Raw genomic sequence first — 23,111 nt, 5'->3', positions numbered from 1 at the left:
ACAAGGGTATCTCAGGAACCTGTGTGGGGAATAAAGGTGATGTAGCATTGTGGAGCGGAGAAGGCAATGGCACCCCACTCCAGTGCTCTTACCTGGAAAATCCCATGGACAGAGGAGCCTGGTAGACTGCAGTCCATGGGGTCGATAGGAGTTGGACACAACTGAGCGACTTCACTATCACTTCTCACGTTCGTGCACTGGAGAAGGAAATGGCAACCCACTCCTGTGTTCTTGCCTGGAGAATCCCAGGGACAGGGAAGCCTGGTGGGCCGCTGTCTATGGGGTCGCATAGAGTCGGACATGACTGAAGCAACTTAGCAGCAGCAGCATTGTGGAGAATCTAAGCCTAATGGCACCCCACTCCAGTACTCTTGCCTGGAAAATCCCATGGGTGGAGGAGCCTGGTGGGCTTGTGGAACATGGGGTCGCTAGGAGTCGGACATGACTGAGCGACTTCACTTTCACTTTTCACTTTCATGCATTGGAGAAGGAAATGGCAACCCACTCCAGTGTTCTTGCCTGGAGAATCCCAGGGATGGGGGAGCCTGGTGGGCTGTCGTCTCAGGGGTTGCACAGAGTTGGACACGACTGAAGTGACTTAGCAGCAGCAGCGCTTTTATCTATTTTATACATTGAGGTTTGATTCTTTTGACAAACTTGTCATATACTTCAAAAAAAGTTTGAATAAGCTAAACCCGATGAAACAGAGTCTATGGTCACAGCAAGGAGATATAAGTCTTCTCCACTCCTTGTCCAGCCCACTCCTTGTCAGGAACTCCTGAGGTGGGAGAATCTGATTCATTTTATGATCTTTTTTTCCTTGAGAAGTGCACACATGTGCAGGGACCTACAATTTGCATGCTGATCCAGGTAGAGTCATAGGCTCCCTGAAGTCCATTCTCAGATCCCCTAAAAGCCCAAGGATCTCTAGTTCACTATGTTTGCCTTGGAGAGGGGGCAAACATATTTTCTTCCTTAAACACAGTGCCTGTCTTTCAGTCCAGGCGTCGTTTGCGAAGTTGTGTATGACTCTTTTGTGACCCCATGGACTGTAGCCCTCCAGGCTCCTCTATCCATGGGACTTCCCAGGCAAGAATACTAGAGTAGCTTGCCATTTCCTTCTTCAAGAGGTCTTCCCAACCCAGGGATTGAACCTGAGTCTCCTGCATCTCCTGCATTAGTAGGCAGATTCTTTACCACTGAGCCACCAGGGAAGCCCCAGAGCAGGTGTATCAGTTACCTTTTGCTGCATAACAGGCCATCCCAACACTTGACATCCTAATAACATTTAATCATGTCTCTCAATTTTCTGTGTTCAGATCAGATCAGATCTGCTCAGTCGTGTCCGACTCTTTGCAACCCCATGAATCACAGCATGCCAGGCCTCCCTGTCCATCACCAACTCCCGGAGTTCACCCAGACTCACGTCCATTGAGTCAGTGATGCCATCCAGCCATCTCATCCTCTGTCGTCCCCTTCTCCTCTTGCCCCCAATCCCTCCCAGCATAAGAGTCTTTTCCAGTGAGTCAACTCTTCGCATCAGGTGGCCAAAGTACTGGAGTTTCAGCTTTAGCATCATTCCTTCCAAAGAAATCTCAGGGCTGATCTCCTTCAGAATGGACTGGTTGGATCTCCTTGCAGTCCAAGGGACTCTCAAGAGTCTTCTCCAACACCACACTTCAAAAGCATCAATTCTTCGGTGCTCAGCCTTCTTCACAGTCCAACTCTCACATCCATACATGACCACAGGAAAAACCATAGCCTTGACTAGACGAACCTTTGTTGGCAAAGTAATGTCTCTGCTTTTGAATATGCCATCTAGGTTGGTCATAACTTTCCTTCCAAGGAGTAAACGTCTTTTAATTTCATGGCTGCAGTCACCATCTGTAGTGATTTTGGAACCCAGAAAAATAAAGTCTGACACTGTTTCCACTGTTTCCCCATCTATTTGCCATAAAGTGATGGGACCGGATGCCATGATCTTCATTTTCTGAATGTTAAGCTTTAAGCCAACTTTTTCACTCTCCACTTTCATTTTCATCAAGAGCCGTTTTAGTTCCTCTTCACTTTCTGCCATAAGGGTGGTGTCATCTGCATATCTGAGGTGATTGATATTTCTCCCGGCAATCTTGATTCCAGCTTGTGTTTCTTCCAGTACAGCGTTTCTCATGATGTACTCTGCATATAAGTTAAATAAGCAGGGTGACAATATACAGCCTTGACGAACTCATTTTCCTATTCGGAACCAGTCTGTTGCTCCATGTCCAGTTCTAACTGTTGCTTCCTGACCTGCATACAAATTTCTCAAGAGGCAGATCAGGTGGTCTGGTATTCCCATCTTTTTCAGAATTTTCCACGGTTTATTGTGATCCACACAGTCAAAGGCTTTGGCATAGTCAATAAAGCAGAAATAGATGCTTTTCTGGAACTCTCTTGCTTTTTCCATGATCCAGCAGATGTTGGCAATTTGATCTCTGGTTCCTCTGCCTTTTCTAAAACCAGCTTGAACATCTGGAAGTTCACGGTTCACATATTGCTGAAGCCTGGCTTGGAGAATTTTGAGCATTACTTTACTAGCGTGTGAGATGAGTGCAATTGTGCAGTAGTTTGAGCATTCTTTGGCATTGCCTTTCTTTGGGATTGGAATGAAAACTGACCTTTTCCAGTCCTGTGGCCACTGCTGAGTTTTCCAAATTTGCTGGCATATTGAGTGCAGCACTTTCACAGCATCATCTTTCAGGATTTGAAATAGCTCAATTGGAATTCCATCACCTCCACTAGCTTTGTTCGTAGTGATGCTTTCTAAGGCCCACTTGACTTCACATTCCAGGATATCTGGCTCTAGGTGAGTGATCACACCATCGTGATTATCTGGGTCATGAAGATCTTTTTTGTACAGTTCTTCTGTGTGTTCTTGCCATCTCTTCTTAATATCTTCTGCTTCTGTTAGGTCCATACCATTTCTGTCCTTTATCGAACACATCTTTGCATGAAATGTTCCTTTGGTATCTCTGATTTTCTTGAAGAGATCCCTAGTCTTTCCCATTCTGTTGTTTTCCTCTATTTCTTTGCATTGATCGCTGAAGAAGGCTTTCTTATCTCTTCTTGCTATTCTTTGGAACTCTGCATTCAGACGTTCATATCTTTCCTTTTCTCCTTTGCTTTTCGCTTCTCTTCTTTTCTCAGCTATTTGTAAGGCCTCCCCAGACAGCCATTTTGCTTTTTTGCATTTCTTTTCCATGGGGTGGTCTTGATCCCTGTCTCCTGTACAATGTCACAAACCTCATTCCATAGTTCATCAGGCACTCTATCTATCAGATCTAGGCCCTTAAATCTATTTCTCACTTCCACTGTATAATCATAAGGGATTTGATTTAGGTCATACCTGAATGGTCTAGTGGTTTTCCCTACTTTCTTCAATTTAACTCTGAATTTGGCAATAAGGAGTTCATGGTCTGAGCCACAGTCAGCTCCTGGTCTTGTTTTTGCTGACTGTATAGAGCTTCTCCATCTTTGGCTGCAAAGAATATAATCAATCTGATTTCGGTGTTGACCATCTGGTGATGTCCACGTACAGAGTCTTCTCTTGTGTTGTTGGAAGAGGGTGTTTGTTATGACCAGTGCATTTTCTTGGCAAAACTCTATTAGTCTTTGCCCTGCTTCATTCTGTATTCCAAGGCCAAATTTGCCTGTTACTCCAGGTGTTTCTTGACTTCCTACTTTTGCATTCCAGTCCCCTATAATGAAAAGGACATCTTTTTGGGGTGTTAGTTCTAAAAGGTCTTGTAGGTCTTCATAGAACCATTCAACTTCAGCTTCTTCAGCATTACTGGTTGGGGCATAGACTTGGATTACTGTGATATTGAATGGTTTGCCTTGGAAATGAACAGAGATCATTCTGTCGTTTTTGAGATTGCATCCAAGTACTGCATTTCAGACTCTTTTGTTGACCATGATGGCTACTCCATTTCTTCTGAGGGATTCCTGCCCGCAGTAGTAGATATAATGGTCATCTGAGTTAAATTCACCCATTCCAGTCCATTTCAGTTCGCTGATTCCTAGAATGTCGACGTTCACTCTTGCCATCTCTTGTTTGTCCACTTCCAATTTGCCTTGATTCATGGACCTGACCTTCCAGGTTCCTATGCAATATTGCTCTTTATAGCATCGGACCTTGCTTCTATCACCAGTCACATCCACAGCTGGGTATTCTTTTTGCTTTGGCTCCATCCATTCATTCTTTCTGGAGTTATTTCTCCACTGATCTCCAGCAGCATATTGGGCCCCTACTGACCTGGGGAGTTTCTCTTTCAGTATCCTATCATTTTGCCTTTTCATATTGTTCATGGGGTTCTCAAGGCAAGAATACTGAAGTGGTTTGCCATTCCCCTCTCCAGTGGACCACATTCTGTCAGATCTCTCCACCATGACCCGCCCATCTTGGCTGACCCCACGGGCATGGCTTAGTTTCATTGAGTTAGACAAGGCTGTGGTCCTAGTGTGATTAGATTGACTAGTTTTCTGTGAGTATGGTTTCAGTGTGTCTGCCCTCTGATGCCCTCTTGCAACACCTACAGTCTTATTTGGGTTTCTCTTTTCTGTGTTAGTTGGTCTCAGTTGGGTAGTCCTTCTCTTTCATGTGCTATTGGTTATGGTCAGTCATGTGGCTCAATTTCTCTGGGAACTCGTCTATGTGCTTTACCAGGGCTGGAATATCAAAGATGACCTCAGCCACATGTCTGGAGCCTTGGTGCTGACTTGTGGCTGGAGCACCCAGTTCTTTTCCATAAGGACTATCTCTTTCTTCATGTGGTCTTTTAGCTTTTGTGGCTGGCTTTCAAGAGAAAGATACTGGAGGCTGCCTGTCTTCTTAAAGGTTAGGACTAGAACTGGTAGTGTCACCTCCGTCACATTCTATTGGTCTAAGCAAGTCAGAGCCTGCACAGATTCAGAAGAAGGGAAAATAGAGGCTGCCTTTTGCTGGGTGGAACACTCTGTACATACAAGAATGACAAGATTGCTGGTGACCATCTTTGGAGATAATTAACCATACTAGGCTCTTGGCAAGTTTAAGAGGATTCGTCAGTGTTAACGGCAACCCCATTGTACCAGCTAGGGATATGAGCTCCTGGGTTGGAACCTGAGCATTTGTTTCCTGCTTTTTAAGGATCTATTTTCCAATGTATTTCTCCTCTTGTGTTACCATGAAGGCCATCAGAAGGTAGGTACACTCTTGCTCCTCAAAGCTTATCTTTACTCCTTCCAAGCTCATTGCTCTGCCAGTTTCCCAAGGGCACATCCTTATCACCTGTAAACTTGACTAAATATTTTAGACATCATTATATCTTTCATTTTTCTCTTCCCAGAAACACATGTCTGTTTTCTCTAGACAAACTGGAAGCTCCCTAAGGCAAGGAGCCACACTCCTATCTCAGGAAGCTAGTATAGTCTAAGTGGGAATGACCTTCTGACCTTGTTATAAGGACAACAATGTGTGCAGGCACCCAAACTACATTAAGTCCCTTCTGCCCTGCAGATGATAAGGTGAATAGCCTTTGGCTTCCATGGACACCCATGGTGGATGAGCAGTCTGGACGTTTGTCAAGCTGAGCTACACTTTTATTGTCTGTAACCTGATGTGCTTCTTCTGACTTAATTGGAAAGCAGCTCATTGGGGTAGGGTATAATGAAAATAGAACCCTGCTGCAACCAGTCCTGGGAAGCACTGTTACCGCTCTCACCCTTCCCTGTGGAGTCAACAGTATTAATTCAATGTTTTACTTTAGCTGAGAAGCATTTTCTTGCTTCCCGATATTTCTGCTCCTTGCCTACAATACTTCCTCCTCTGTCATTCCTTTATTCCAACTTAGCCCATTCTTCAAAGCCCAAGTAGTCTTACCATGACCTCAAATCCATAGGTTCTTGAGGGTTAGAAAGCCTCTAGCCCAGCAGTTTCAAACCTTCCAAGTCCTGGGGTCCAAGGAGGGGTACTCAGCTGCAAACAGGTGATGGATGGGTCCTCTAAGCCAAACTTGGTTCTTGCCACTTCCATTTCAGCTTGGAGGCTCCCTTATGATCTGTTTTAATCTTGAGTTTCCATGTAAAATGAAATGAAGTGTTAGTCACTCAGTTATGTCTGACTCTTCATGACCTCATGGACTTAGCCCATCAGGCTCCTCTGACCATGGAATTTTCCAGGCAAGAATACTGGAGTGGGTAGCCATTCCCTTCTCCAGGGGATCTTCCTGACCCAGGGATCAAACCCTGGCCTCCCACATTGCTGGCAGACTTTTTACCGTCTGAGCCACCAGGAATAAAACATTATATGATGATAAAAAAGATTTTATGTTTAAAACAAAAATTGAAAATCATAGATCTAACTTAACTTCTTTGTTTTATGAGTAAGAATAACTAGCTTAGAGACCTGGAGTGAGCTACCCAGATCTGTAGATAAGCCCAGGACTCAGGTCTCTCCTTTGTGGCTGACTACATCTACTATTTCTGGATCATTGTGGATGAGAATACAATCTATCCAGGCCTAACAATGAGGCTAAAGTCTGGATATTGCTTTGCTTTGTTTTAAGAAACCTTTTACTTGACTGGGATTTCCCCTCTGCCTTGCTGAAATTTCTATGCTGCCGAAGAACGATTATTGCCGGATTATCCTGTGCTGCAGCCTGGTCTCCAGAGCCTGCTGGGAGCTTGTTTTGCTAGCTCAGCTGTTTCTCAGCCTGCCCTGCCTGGATGATGTCAGCTGTGATGTTGTTTCACTCAAGAGCCGTACCCCCCTTCCCGCTGCTTACTGCCTTGGAGTCTCTTTTGGTCCAGCTAGCGATGTCTTCATCTCTCCCCTTGTTTTCCTGTTCTCTCTGCTTTTGATATCCTTGAGGCTGATGGTGTTTGTCAGGTCTGTCTTTAACTCTGGGGAAAGAGCTGGTGGAGCCATCTGTGGGGTTTGGAGAGCATCCCTGCTTGTAATTATTTTTCCTGGAGTCCTCCATGATGAGGTGAAGGCTCATTGTTGCATTATTACTAGTTGCCGCCTGGGTTTTCCCATCATAGAGTGTGTCCTGTGGGGCAACAATAGCACCATGGGTCTCAGAGAAACAATAGTTGTTGATTTATTCACAGACAATTTAATGAAGAACGATGCTTAGTTTGCCCCCTAACGTTATTTGGCTGTGGAGTTCCCTACAGTGGAACTAGGATTTTCATCACTTCTCTTCATCCCAAATGTCAGAGACTGGGAGAGAATGAAGAATGGGCACTTTCTCCACATGAACAGGAATTCCTTGCCCCAGAATGATGGGTAGAAATGAAATCATCATAAACCCTCTAAAGCTTTGGTAATTATTGTGAAGGGCAGTGAAAATTATTGAAAGGGCTAAATTACATTAAATCCAGTTCAACAGTTGGAAGAGAGTTGATGTTAACAGAGCAGAGACAGGGTGATGAAAACTCAGGTTTTAATCCAAGCTTTGCTGTTAACTGCTGGATGACTTTGGGTGGGACCTTTTCTCTATTTGTATCTAAATTTTCTTACTTACAAAATGTTGAGTTTTGAATAATTGATCTATAAAGACCTATTATAGAGGTCTATTATAAAGACCTATTATAAAGACCACATCTCCTATTCTATCATTTGCAATAAGTCCCAGCCCTGGATGGTCAGTGTCTCGGCCCTGCAGGGGAAGCCAAACCAGTCTACACTATCAGTTTTTCACTAAAGATCTGCCACTGTGTTAACTTCAAGCAGAGATGATTATGCATCAGCCTAAGGAATCACTGACAAAAGGATCTGATTTATTTGAATAGTATATAGAATATGAGTCATTAGAACATTCATTGTTTAAATGTAAATGCTTGCTTATGAAGAGCTAAAAAAGATGCTTCTCCTAGGTCCATTGAGCGATTGCAGTTGTTCTTTTAAGTTGTTGAGCTTTTGCTTTTTTTCCATAGACTGTTACTGTAACTATTAATGATTTATGCTCTGCCTCCTCCAAAAAGAATGTGGGGCAGCTTAAAGCAGAAAACACAAACCACGACAATTAAAATTTTTTAAAGAAAAAAAAAAAAACAGAAAAACTATAAGCCAGGGAGATAGGCTTTCCAAATATCCAGGATATGTTGTTTCTACACTTGATCCCCTAGTCAATTGTACTTCCTGGATCTCAAATCACAGAGGTGGTCCAGAGGAACAAGGTGTCCAGGCTTCCATGAGCAAGGTCAAAGACTTACTAGGTGGGTGGTTACCTGAGAAGCCAGATTCCTTCCGTTAAGAACAAGCGGGAAGATCTGCAGACAAATTCTTAGGATACAATGTGCTTTGTGTTGGAGAAGGAAATGGCAACGCACTCCAGTATTCTTGCCTAGAGAATCCTGTGGACCGAGGAGCCTGGTGGGCTGCTGTCTATGGGGTCGCACAGAGTCAGACACGACTGAAGCGACTTAGCAGCAGCAGCAGCAGCAGCAGTGCTACGTGTACATTTCTCAGTGGCCTCCAAATTATTTGATTGTGTACCTCTATCAGAAAAACTGTTTGGGATATGTACCGTACCACTAGTGTAAGTGTTAGTAGCTCAGTTGTGTCCGACTGTTTGTGACCCCGTGGACTGTAGCACGCCAGGCTCCTCTGTCCATGGAATTCACCAGGCAAGAATACTAGAGTGGGTTCCCAGAGGATCTGCCTGACTCAGGAGCTTAACCTGGGTTTCCTGCACTGCAGGCGGATTCTTTACCATCTGAGCCACCACAGATTCCACCTCCCATTAGGTGCATATTTATTTGCATATGAATTTTATATGTGAACTACTGTGTTAAAATGTTGTGTATATCATTAAATATACACAAAGAAATAAAAATGTTTGTGATAAAAATAAGTAAATTCTAATTTTTTTTCCTCACATTCAAATGGTATGGCTTTATTTGGTTGAAATGTTTGTAAGTAGAACAATAGCTATTTAAATATTAATAACTGAATGAATGCTTATAAAATGCTTAAATGGAATGTCTTCTAAATATATAAAACAGTTCACTTGCAATAGGATTTACCCTTAAGTTGTGTAGTAAATGTGTTCTTTACAAATAAAGTTTTTTGAGGGGGGTAACTTTAGATTTACAGAAAAGTCACAAATATGGTACAAAGAGTTTCCAGGTAGGTAGGCTTCATTCAGTTTCCCCTAATGCTAACATCTAGTAAACACATTTTTCATAGGTTGTTATCAACCGAGCACCCCCTGGGATGTCTGACCCAAGCCCTTTTGGGGAATATTAGCTTGTTTTGAGCAGAGCTTGAAAGGTGTGTGCCCCAGTTCTCTTGTTCAAAGGTAGACCTTCAGAACCGAAAAAAAGGTCTAGCACAAAAAAGGCACTTAATAAATACTCCTTAACCAAGTAACAGACTGAAAAAACAAAATTCTCTCTATATGTCTTAGAAAGTAGACAAGGGCTGTAAATATTTTCTCCTGTTGCATGTTCAGATAAAAAAAAAAAAGAACTTTATTTGTCACAGAAAAGGAGATCAATTAGAGTTTTGTCATTTATGTAATAGATTGCTTGTTAGCTGATAGTGTAGTTTCAACTGACTCCATGATTGGACTTCTGTGTAAATGAGTGTCCTGAGTAGGCACCTGCCTGACCCACCTCTTATACTGGCTTAGGTATCCATGTGATAGAATGTGCTTTTCTGTTAGAGTTACTTCACACAGGGGACTTTCCCCATCCACATTGGTCTCTTCCTCTTCTGAACTTGCCACAGAACTTTCCATCTGTACTGACTTCCCCATAATTGAAATTGTCTTCTGTCTCCCCTCCAGGATCTTGATGGTTTAGTGAGTGAGGCTGTGTTAAATTAATTCATTTCATGTATTCAATCCTTGCATCGTCAACTATGTAATGAACTCCTTGAGTATAGGAGTTCTCATCACCAATGTCTTACAGATTTTACAATGTAGCAATATCAAATTAAGATGCTGGAGTTCTCAGCTATCATGCAGCTCCTATCCAGGAAAATCACCACAGTGAGTGATCATTACTTGGTCATTCCACACTTTCAACAGATATACATTGAGCACCTACTGTCTGCAAGGCATTGTTTACTACCCTTGAGTGTGTATACATGTGGAGTGTGTGTGTGTGTGTGTGTGTGTGTGTGTGTTAGATGGAGTGGTCAGGGAGGGCCTTTCTGATAAGTCAACATGTGTGCAGAGACCTGAATGATGTGAGAGAATGAGCCATGAGGATGTAGAGTAAGAAGGAACAGCCAGTGCAAATGCCCTAGAATAAGAAAGCTAATGATGAACCATTAGCAGCTTCCCTTGATTTTCACATTCAGTCTACTTCCCTAAGATCTGAGGGAATTCTTCATTCCTGCACTTAGGTGTCCTTGCCAGTCACTAGCTTAGTTAACTATACCAGATTTCCAAGCTAATGCATTTGTAACTTTACGGGAAAACTACTATGTGATGGAGAAAACATCTTTTTCTTTGCTAGCTGAGATGGGCACTCTCTTCTCACATATTTTATTCCATTTTCGGTTGTTGGCCTTACCCACTGAGTCTTGAACAGTTATGCAAGGAGGCTTGCAAGGCCCAACTCAGGGGGAGGAGTAGTGACCAAAGGGGAGGTCATTCACTAGGGCAGGAAGCAATCCTTAGAAATAAAATAAGGCCTGGACAGGGAAGAGGAACATGATTTAGCCTGCCTTGTTCTGGATAGTGAGTGGTCTGGAGGGAGTTTTTTTAAAGTGAGTTTGTTATCTTACATGATAAACAAGACTCTGCAGATGTGATTAAATTAATGATCTGGAGACTGGGAGATTATCCTAGATTATCCCATTAAGTCCAATATAATCAAAAGGATTCTTTTAAGGGAAAGAGTGAGGCAGGAAAGTCTGACAAAGAGATATGACAGTGGAAGCAGAGATCAGAGTAGAGATCTGAAGATGCTACGCTGTGTTTGGAATGAAGGAAGGGACTGCAAACCAAGGAATGCAGGTGGCCTCTGGAAGCTGGTAAAGATAAGGAAACAGATTCTCCTTTATAGCTTCCAAAAGTAACACAGCCTGACTAACACTTTGATTTTAACACTTCTAAGCTCAGAACTGAAAGATACTAAATTTTTGTTATTGTAAGTCACCATGTGTGTGGTAATTTATTATAACTTGCTAAGTTGCTTCAGTCATGTCCGACTCTCTGTGACCCTATGAACTGTGTAGCCTGCCAAGCTCCTCTGTTCATAGGAGTCTCCAGGCAAGAATATTGGAGTGGATTGCTGTTCCCTCCTCCAGGGGATATTTCCGACCCAGGGGATCAAACCTGCGACTCTTTAAGATCTACCTGCATTGGCAGGCGGGTTCTTTACCACTAGTACTACCTGGGAAGCTGAATGTATTATAGCAGCCATAGGAAATAGCATCAGTTATGGAACATGCATGACTGTTTCCCTCTTCCTGCAGCCTAAGGCAGGACACTTGTGCCAAGACATGATCCCAAGGATACCTGCCAGCGATGGCCAGTCCCATTAGGACACTACCTTAGGAGATGTGGGCCGGCTCAGAGTTTGTGCTGAACAAGTTACCATAGTGGGAAACAGAAGCTCCCAAAATGTCCTGGGGGCAAAGGGGAGAAGGTCCTCTTGTTTGCCTCAGTTCAGTTCAGTCACTCAGTCATGTCTGACTCTTTGCTACCCCATGGACTGCAGCACACCAGGCTTCCCTGTCCATCACCAACTCCCGGAGCTTACACAAACTCAGGCCCATTGAGTCAGTGATGCCATCCAACCATCTCATCCTCTGTCATCCCTTTCTCCCACCTTCAATCTTTCCCAGCATCAGGGTCTTTTCCAATGAGTTAGTTCTTCACATCAAGTGGCCAAAGTGGAGTTTCAGCTTCAGCATCAGTCCTTCCAATGAATATTCAGGGTTGATTTCCTTTAGGATGGACTGGTTGGATCTCCTTGCAGTCCAAGGGACTCCCAAGAGTCTTCTCCAACACCACAGTTAAAAACATCGATTCTTCTGGCCTCAGCTTTCTTTACAGTCCAACTCTCACATCCACACAGGACTACTGGAAAAACCATAGCTTTGACTAGACGGACCTTTGTTGGCAAAGCAATCTGCTTTTTAATATGCTGTCTATGTTGGTCATAACTTTTCTTCTGAGGAGCTAGCATCTTTTAATTTCATGGCTGCAGTCACCATCTACAGTGATTTTGGAGCATATGAAAATAAATTCTGTCACTGTTTCCAGTGTTTCCCCATCTATTTCCCATGAAGTGATGGGACCAGATGCTGTGTTCTTAGTTTTCTGAATGTTGAGTTTTAAGCCAACTTTCTCACTCTTCTCTTTCACTTTCATCAAGAGGCTCTTTAGTTCTTCTTTACTTTCTGCCATAAGGGTGGTGTCATCTGCATATCTGAAGTTATTGATATTTCTCCTGGCAATCTTGATTCCAGCTTGTGCTTTATGCAGCCCAGCATTTCTCATGATGTACTCTGCATAGAATTTAAATAAGCAGGGTGACAATATACAGTCTTGATGTACTCCTTTCTGATCTGGAACCAATGTGTTGTTCCATGTCTGGTTCTAACTGTTGCTTCTTGACCTGCATACAGTTTCTCAAGAGGAAGATCAGATGGTCTGGTATTCCCATCTCTTGAAGAATTTTCCATAGTTTGTTGTGATCCACACAGTCAAAGGCTTTGGCATAGTCAATAAAGCAGAAGTAGATATTTTTCTGGAACTCTCTTGCTTTTTAGATGATCCAGTGGATGTTGGCAATTTGATCTCTGGTTCCTCTGCCTTTTCTAAAACCAGCTTGAACATCTGGAAGTTCACAGTTCACTTATCGTTGAAGCCTGGCTTGGAGAATTTTGAGCATTACTTCGCTAGCATGCCAGATGAGTGCAATTGTGCGGTAGTTTGAGCATTCTTTGGCATTGCCTTTCTTTGGGATTGGAATGAAAACTGACCTTTTCCAGTCCTGTGGCCACTGCTGAATTTTCCAGATTTGCTGACATATTGAGTGCAGCACTTTCACAGCATTATCTTTCAGGATTTGAAATAGCTCCACTGGAATTCTATCACCTCCACTAGCTTTGTTCTTAGTGATGGTTCCTAAGGCCCACTTGACTTTGCCTTCCAGGATGTCTGGCTCTATATGGGTGACCACATCATTGTGGTTATGTGGGTCATGATGATTTTTTTTGTATAGTTCTTCTGTGTATTATTGCCACCTCTTCTTAATATATTCTGCTTCTGTTAGGTCCATACCATCTCTGTCCTTTATTGTACCCATCTTTATATGAAATATTCCCTTTGTATCTTCTGAGAGAGACCTCAGAAGAAACCAATCCCACTGATAACTAGTTCTTGGACTTCCAGACTCCAGAACTGTAAGAAAGTAAACTTCTGTTGTTTAAGCCATCCACTCTTTGGTGCTTTGTTATGGCAGCCTTAGCAAATGAATACAAGGTACAGTGGAGATTCATCACCAGGTGTTACTAATTCCAAAGCCCCAGCTGGCCCTTTCTCTGTACCATGGAAAAGATCAGCCAGGGATGTGGGAGACAGTAGGACAGGAGTTAAATGAGTGATATGAAAAGTTATTAAATGTGGTAGGAGGGATTGGTGGGCAGGGTTGAAGGTCAGGAAAGGCCTCCTGAATGAAGTGAGCATGCTGTTGATTAGGGGAACTTGGGAAAGATGCAGATGGGCCAAGGGGAAGGAGGAGGGCATCCCAGGCCACAAGGCTGCTTTTTTGCTGGAACCCAAAACCACCATCCTGCTGTCTGGGTGGATGCTTGGCCAGCTGAGCTTGCATGTGGACACAGTACTAAGGAATGTTGGCCCTGACTGAGAATGAGGAGATGGTCTGTAAATCAGGAGTCTCTTTTATGGACAACTTCTTCCCCTGAAGCCCTAGAAGATGACCAAGAACAAAGAAGCCGTCAGCTTCTCATATTTATTAAGAGGCAGAGAGTGTGAGAAGGAGGGACCAGGAAGCACTAGCAGAAAAAAAGGACACAGTTAACCTTAGAACAGTTAATCCAGTTTCCTGGGTCTTGAAAAAATAAAGCTGACAAGAAACCAGTCACGGGATTGAATAGAGTATGGGAATGAGTGAGGGGAGGGGTCCCAAGTCTGACACACAATGTATCAAATATAATAAGTCTTGTGAGGCCAATCAAATCCCCTGTCACCCCCATCACCACACTATGCCAAATAGTAAAAGCAGATGTTTTGCAAACTGGTAACAACTCAGAAGTCTTTTCTTGTGATTGGCAAGAGACGGGCGGAGACTGCTGAGAAGGGTGGAGAGAGAAGGCTTCTGGGAAGGGTCCAAATATTAGTGCACCAAAAACCTTTCCCTGGGCTCCTGCAACAATAGGAAAAGAGAGATTCAATTCAGCTTGGGTAAAAAGAGAAGATCTATCGTAACATGGAAGAAATTCAAATGTGATAGGAGAACAAAGTGACATTTCAAGTGACTGTGATTTATCCAGCCCCGTTGCCTGGCCCATTTCTTTCAAATACCAAGCTGACAGGGCCAATTGCAATACCTCATAGGAGAATGGGGGTGGAAGGTCCCCTCTTATGCCTCCGGAAATTCAGTCTCTACATACTTCATCCTGAGACTTTGGCTTTCCTCTCCATGGCAGAGGAATACCCATCATCCCTGCAGCTTCCAGAGCATTCTTGATGGCAGTAGTCACCAGGGGTAGCATTCTCCAAAGTAGCCATGGTACTGTCTCTGCCTAAAGGCAGTACCCAATGAGCAGCTCCTGTCCATCCCATCTAGCAGCCTTGCAGGGAGATTCAGGTACATGCACACAAGCCAAGGCCCAGCCAGTGAGAGGGAATCCAGGCTTTTGAAGGGACAAATGGGAGTGAAGTGGTTTGGGTCTAGGCTTTAGGCAATTCATTGAACTTCTTTGCTTTATTTTCCTGCCTTCTTCTATGGGGAGGACATTCTATGAATTCTATGCTCTCATTTTTGGTATGACATGCATATAACTGTATGTATTTAATACATACAACTTGAGTTGGAGATAAGCATGCATTCTTGAAATCATTATCACAGTCTACTACATAAACATATCCATCACCTCTAAAAGTCTCCTCCTACTTTCTTTATTATTATTATCATTACTATTTCATGATAAGAACACTTAACATCTACCCTCCTTGCAAATTTTAAGCATACAAACACAATATAATATTATTAACTATTGGGTCAGGAATATACCCTGGAGAAGGAAATGGCAACCCACTCTAGTATTCTTGCCTGGGAAATCCATGGACAGAGGAACCTGCCAGGCTATAGTCCACTGGGTTGCAAAAGAGTTGGACATGACCTAGCAATTAAACAACAACAATGGTAGACAATATGCAGATGACTTTTAGGACTTATTCATCTTGCATAACTAAAACTTTGTACCCCCTAGTAATATTGAAGACCTCCTTGTTTCCTCCTCTCTCTAGCCCCTGGTAATCACTATTCTATTCTCTGCTTTTTATGAGTTTACTATCTTAAATTTCTCATATAAGTGGTATCATGTATTAGTTTCACCAAAAAGTCTATTCAGATTTTTCCATAACAGCTTATGAAAAACCCAAACAAACTTTTTGACCAACCCAGTAGTATCTGTCATTCTGTATCTGGCTTATTTCACTTAGCATAATGTCTTCCAAGTTCATCCTCATTATTATAAGTGGTACGATTTCCTTTATTAAAGCTGAATAATATTCCATTGTGTGTACATACCACATTTTCTTTATCCATGTTGATGGATATTTAGTTTGCCTCCATATCTTGGCTATTGTAAACAATGCTGCAGTGAATATCAGAATGCACATATCTCTTTGAGATCCTGATTTCAATTCTTCTGAATATATATCCAGAAGTGGGATTGTTGGGTCTTATGGTAGTTCTATTTTTAGAATTTTTGAGAAACTTTCATACTTTTATTTTAGTGCCTGCACCAATTTACATTGCCACCAATAGCATGCCAGGTCTCTCTTTTCTCCATATCTTTTCCAACATTTTTTATGGTTCTTTTTTAAAATTAGTCATCCTAGCAGGTGTGAGATGCTATCTCATTGCTGTTTTGAGTTGCATTTCCTTGATCATTAGTGATGTTCAGCACTTTTCACAAACCTGTCAGCCATTTGTGTATCTTCTTTGGAGAAATGTCTATTTGGTTCCTTTGTATTTTATGGAGTTGCTCTTTCATACCTTTATTCCATCGTGCACTTGTGGTGTACACTGGTGTACAGCAGAAACACCACGGTGTCCCTGCTCGCATAAGCTTGTCTTTGGTTGGGGGGATGGGCAATGGGAAGGCAGATGATGAGTGAACAAATGTATCACTTGGTTATGATAAGATTAAAATAGATTCTAGCTCTGAAAAGTCTAAGCAGATTTGAGGTGTGATTGTGCCAGTGACAGAGCTGCCCTGTCAGCATCCAAAATCAGCTTGATAAGAAAACCCTTGACTCCTAGTGGGCAAAAATGAACTTGACTCAACACTCTCTTTCTAAATTTGAGAAAGAATAGGCATGAAAGATGGAGAAGGCAATGGCAACCCATTCCAGTACTCTTGCCTGGAAAATCCCATAGGCAGAGGAGCCTGGTAGGCTGCACTCCATGGGGTCGTGAGAGTTGGACACAACTGAGCAACTTCACTTTCACTTTTCAGTTTCATGCATTGGAGAAGGAAATGGCAACCCACTCCAGTGTTCTTGCCTGGAGAATCCCAGGGATGGGGAGCCTGGTGGGCTGCCGTCTATGGGGTCACACAGAGTCGGACACGACTGAAGCGACTTAGCAGCAGAAGCAGCAGCAGGCATGATAGATGATTATACCAGTTGTGTGTGTGTGTGTGTGTGTAAAATCTATTGTGATGATGCTTTATTGAGACAATCTGGGGTATGCAAGGTGTTTCAACTTCAAAGGTATCCATTCATGTTTCAGTCTCATTCTCATACTGGACTATCATCCCAGTTCCTGCATTGAACGCTGGGCTCAAATCTCTTGCTTGTCATTCTTATTGATTAGAAGGGAAGTGACAGTTTTTGGTTGTCTTCCAAGCTAATACAAAACAATAATCAAGGCTTTTTCTTATATAATTTTGCCTAATCCTCATCTCAACCCCATGAGGGAGATGTTACTATACAACTTTATGGATGAGCGATATTCAATAATTTGTCCAGAATTACACATTACTAAGTGGTAGAGTTGATATTTGAGTTCTAAAGCCCTTGAGTATCTGTTTTAATAAAATCCTTACTAATTTGAGGTAATGAGACTGAGAATTGAACAGTGGTCCAAGGGAAATATATTTTTCATCTATTATCATTTCAGTGATATGCCATCATTGAAACCATTTTATCTATGTTGTTTGATTTCTGGTTTTTCAAGTTGTCAGATGCCAGAAAGATGTCTTAAAGTGTCTCTTAGAAAAATCTAAAGACTGAAAGAGTGATAATTATGACAATGATCTCTGTTGACCAATGTTAACCCTAGAGTAGGCAAAATAAGAGACCATGAGTTCTTAGAAAGAGGCCCCGTGGTAAGAGTGAGGGGAAATGCCAGATAGTTCTCATTTCCTTTCTGTGGATTAAAGTTTTTAAACCCATAGTAATTTATATTACTGGGGACTATTGCAGATAAGATGTATCTGAAGTTTAGAAGTTGTTGACTAAATCTCTTAGGGTCATACCTACACATTTAGGTGATTTCATAGTAAAGGGAAGTTCTTACCTAAAAATGTTAAATGCCTTTCTCTAATTCCAGTCTTAACTCCCTCTTTTCCTTTATTGCCAAATTTCTTAAAAGTAGTTCATATTCAAAATGTCAAATTTCTCAGTGCTTTTCTCTGAAACCTATTACAATTAGATCTATGCTTCACAATTTGTTCACTAAGGTCCTCAACGGACAACGCAATAGAAATAATGCCAGAATCATTCCTTTTACCTCCCTGGAGGTCAGTATTTGACGTTGATGATACATCCGTACATACTTCCTAAAATCTGTTCTTTGCTCCCAAAGACCTAACTGCTCCTGTATCACCTGGGTGATGATAGGCAGCCCTCTCTGCATGACTCTAACATACACAAGTTTTAGCTTCTACAGTTCAGTTAAATAACACCAGTCCCTAATAACATGGTTCAAATTTTATTTACCATGACATAGTAATTATGATTTCATTGTTAGATTAGATTAGAAATCTAGGCATAGATTTCATCGTTAGCTCCTAAGTCTGAAAACCTTTTACATAAACAACAGATATGCATCATGTTTAGAAACGACCGTTGTATCTTTAAAGTCTGTGGTGATTGCTTATTGTGCACCTTTTATTCAGTTCACATACGGACAGTGAAAGTTATCATTGCTTTGCCTTCTGTCTCCCAGTGATAAACCTACATAATATTTTACAAAGAAAGACAATCAAAAGAGGAAATTTGGCCAATAAAAATGAAAGTGCAGCAAAAAAAATCCATAAAACGTGATAATAGTAGAAGTAAGATTTGAATGAAATATCTTGGGTTTATAGAAGAAGTAGCTGGTCATAAGAATATTGACACTGCTGCTTTGCTGAAAACTCTAGTATGTTTCAAGGAACTTAGTAAGGCCAGACTTATTGACATAAATGAGGAAGATGTCATGAAAAGGATGATGTCCCAGAAGAAGTGACACCAGGAAACATTACACACTAAAGAAACTCTCAGAGATGTTTCACAAACTGTAAGTACAGAGGATAAAGTGTTGGAAGTGGATTCAAATGTAGAAAGAAGTATGAAAATCTATCACAGCTTAGGAAAGATGCTACTTCTTTATCAAGAAGCCAGTCATTCTTGTTAAGCCTTTTTTCCCCCCAGTGAAATAAAACACTTTAATTCTCTTCAAGTATTTTAAGTTACAGTGTATTAAATATTAGTTTTACTATTTCTTTTCGTTTGCCTTCATGTTGATAGCCTACAATAAGGATTTTTAGTGTTTTGATGAAAATTTTTAGAAGTTTCAGAATAATTGTTCAGTTCAGTTCAGTTCAGGCTCTCAGTCATGTCCAACTTTTTGTGACCCCACAGACTGCAGCACACCAGGCTTCCCTGTCCAACACTAACTCCCAGAGCTTGCTCAAACTCATGTGCATCGAGTCGGTGATGCCATCCAACTATCTCAAGCTCTGTCGTCCTCTTCTCCTGCCCTCAATATTTCCCAGCATCAGGGTCTTTTCCAATGAGTCAGTTCTTTGCATGAGGTGGCCAGAGTATTGGAACTTCAGCTTCAGCATCAATTCTTCCAATGAATATCCAGGACTGATTTCCTTTAGGATTCACTGGTTTGATCTCCTTGCAGTCCAAGGGACTCTCAAGAGTCTTCTCCAATTGTTTTGCATGAATTCAGCTTGACCAACCTTCTTTCTCTGGTGGCTCAGATGGTAAAAAGTCTGCCTGCAATGTGGGAGACCCAGGTTCAATCCCTGGGTCAGGAAGATCCCCTGGGGAAGGGAATGGCAACCCACTCCAGTATTCTTGCCTGGAGAATCACTTGGACAGAGGAGCCTAGCAGGCTTCAGTCCATGGGGTTGTAAGGAGTTGGACCTGACTTAGCAGCTGAGCACACACACACACACACTTCCATTAAACCACTAATCAATGATGGCAGTCTCTAGGTGATATGTTTAGCTGAAGTGTACCAGCACATGTATAAAAGTATTGTTTGAAATCCCAAAGATGAAATAGTTTTTTTTAGATATATCAATGACTCCAACATATACATTTAAACAATAAATATTTCCATAGAAAAATTAAGTCATTTGGTTATCAAGAGGCATGTTGAAGTTTAAACACACCTCTCAGGAATCAGGCCCTTGGTGGCTAATCCCATTCCCTTGCTGACCACCTCCCCTTTCAGAAGATTCCTCTCTGGGGGCCCTCTGTGAACAAGATCTGACCCTCTGCTCCTGCCTGGGAGTATCCTGGGACATGTTTATGTGGTACAAGCAAAGGAAAAGCAGAGAAACACATTCCTGTCTATTGCTCAGAATATAAATCTGTCACAGAAGCCCTCCAAAGACAGTTTGGCCAAGGAGTAATGAAGTGAGGGAATCTATAGGTGACCAAGGATGACACAGTCAATTCCAAATAATTCAGTATGATTAGGGAATTAACAAGAACCAAGGGAGCTGGTGAGAAGAGATGCGTAAATTTCTCCTGGCGTAAATGAGTGCAGATCAGCCTAGCCAGGGAAGGGAGGTGGCTACTCTCCAAAGCTGGCTGGGATTTTAAAAGCAGTACATTTCTGAACAAATCCAAAGGATTGGCTTTTGGAGATTAAATCAGTCTTGACAAAGAAGAGGGGAATGAACAGAATCACAAAGGGTTCTGTCCATAGACTGACTGGGAACTTGGGCGTGGCTGCAGCTGAGAGATTGGCCCTGGTGCTGACTCCAGACCTCAAAAGCTGGCCTCCTTTAGTGGTTTCAGCTTTATTCTTAAGTGCTGCACAGAGAATCCAGGATTGCCTAGCTTTCTGGGACTCACCAACATTTATATTATAGGATTTGCTTTCCCCTGGGACCATATTGCCAAAAATATTATTGATTACATTTACAATGTAATAGAAATGCTTCAAAAATATTTTAGCTTGCTTAGTGCTTTCATGCACATTTATCTTTTTTGAGTCTTATAATACCCCAGTAGATGGGAAGATACGGTACACACTGACCCTAAGTCTTTTTAAAGTTGTAGTTTTAGTCTTTGTTTTTTTGTTTTTTTGTTGTTTTTTTTAACAAAATACCACATTTATTGAATAATTTTGCCTGAACAAACTTCAGAAAATATAGATGAGTTTTAAGAAAAAGGTTTCAATCACTTGTGATCCTTTCATAAAGTTATGTTTCCCTGCATTTTTCTATGCTATTTTATATTCTATTTATATGCACAGTTTTGCAGCTCTAACATAGTTTTGATTATGAAAGTATTTATATATCAATAAGTACACAATTTCATAAACTTTTAAGTGAATGAATATACATACTCTTCTACTGTCTTATTGTACATTGAGTAATTCAATCCCCTAGTGTTGGATATTTTGGAGAAGGCAATGGCACCCCACTCTAGTACTCTTGCCTGGAAAATCCCATGGACGGAGGAGCCTGGTAGTCTCCAGTCCACGGAGTCGCTAAGAGTCGGGCAGGACTGAGTGACTTCACTTTCACTTTTCACTTCCATGCACTGGAGAAGGAAATGACCACCCACTCCAGTGTTCTTGCCTGGAGAATCCCAGGCACGGGGGAGCCTGATGGGCTGCTGCCTACGGGGTCGCACAGAGTCGGACACGACTGAGGTGACTTAGCAGCAGCAGCAGCAGTGTTGGATATTTAAATCATTTTCAAGGTTAATGACTGAACACAATTATTTAAATTGTTTTTAATGTATTAATAATCAAATCAATTATGATTTCAATATTAGGTATAAACATAATAATTACACAATCACTAAACAGATTTACACTAAATAAACACTATTTAATATTCAAAGTAATAATGAGGTTAACATCTGTGACTAAGTCATCAGGCACACCTGTGCTTATTTCCTGGACCTTTTAAATCAGCTTGATTCTACACTGATACAGACTTTTCAGAGTTTACAGTCAATGAAAATGAACCTCAGATATTTCTGTCCTCTTTCTGGAATTGTAAACATCTATCTCTGCACTCAACATTATTTTTCTGTCTTACTCAACTTCAACTGCCACCCAACTTCTAACACTTCAGTGTTAATCCAAAAACCAATTTCCAGACATATGTGACATATGTCATATGCTACATGCTAAGCATACAACACAGTGCATAAGAACTGGTCCCTGTCCTCAAACTGCATGCAGTTCAGCTGACAATACAAACAAGAGAAGGATGAGTACAGTACGAATTGTAAATACCATGCTGCAGGCAAGAAATGGGTGCTTATATGATTCCAGAGAGAAGCCTCTAGCACAGACTGAGGAGTTAAAGAAGTTGCTAAGATAGATGGTAGGTCACGTGTGATGCCTCTGGAATGATGACTGTGAATTAGCCAGGACACAAGGGGCTGGGCCAGGGAAAGGGGAACATATCAGGCAGAGGTAGCAGTTTTCACTGTGTTCCAAAGGAGATATTAGGATGACCCACCTATTAGATCTGTCTCAGTCATTGTGGTTGCTTGGAAAATACAGATTAAACATGGATAGGAAATGCAATATGAGCCAGTGTATGTGATGGAATTACTAAGAGAGCTTCTAGACCTTGTAGGTGATGTTCGGTGTCTAGACCCAGATGAAGTCTATCCCCGACTCTGAAAAGAACTTGCAAATGTGACTTATCTCATAGTCAAGAAACCTTGAAAAGTTTCAAGAATATTTGAGATAGTAAAATCATATACTTATTTTTGTTAATGGGGCAAGAATTGCTTCAGAAACTAGTAGAATTGTGTTGACCCTTGGTTAATGTCAGAATATACTCTTACTAAACAGGCGGTTTGCCAACATTTTGGAAATCACACAGTGACTTCTAGTCATCAGCATAGGTTCACTGGGAACATGTCATGGAGAACTAATCTTGATTCCTTTCCATTCAGGGTTACATAAATGACATCTTCAGCAAATTTAGAGGATTCTGTTTTCAGAAAAGCACTGGATAGAATATTTTTTCATTGTTCCTGTGTATAATAGACAAAATGGTAAAGCTTGAAGAAGAATAGAGAAGAGATGAGGATATGAAAGCTAAATACTTGCAAGTTAGATGGTCTTAATATGTGTTTATAGTTACAGTTCAGGGAGAGTTGATCATCTAGTACTTGATAGTGGTGAAATTGCATCTGAAGTAGCAGATTTTACTGAAGATACTATATTTGAGGAAGAATGCAGATGCCTTGGTGTTTGGAGATGAATCTGGATATAGTGTCATATATGAAAGGTGATAGAGTTATTGTACATGGAAAAGAGAAACCTACAGAGATGATATCAGTCTGTAAAATTCTGGAGCTTCTTAGATCTATCAACTGATGTTCATCAGTTTTAGAAAATTCTCAGCCATTTTTTGTCTCAATATTCGTTCTACCTTTTCC

Source organism: Bos indicus, chromosome 2 (genome assembly GCF_029378745.1).
Source record: "Bos indicus isolate NIAB-ARS_2022 breed Sahiwal x Tharparkar chromosome 2, NIAB-ARS_B.indTharparkar_mat_pri_1.0, whole genome shotgun sequence".
Classification (NCBI taxonomy): Eukaryota; Metazoa; Chordata; class Mammalia; order Artiodactyla; family Bovidae; genus Bos; species Bos indicus.
This window is presented reverse-complemented; position numbering follows the sequence as displayed.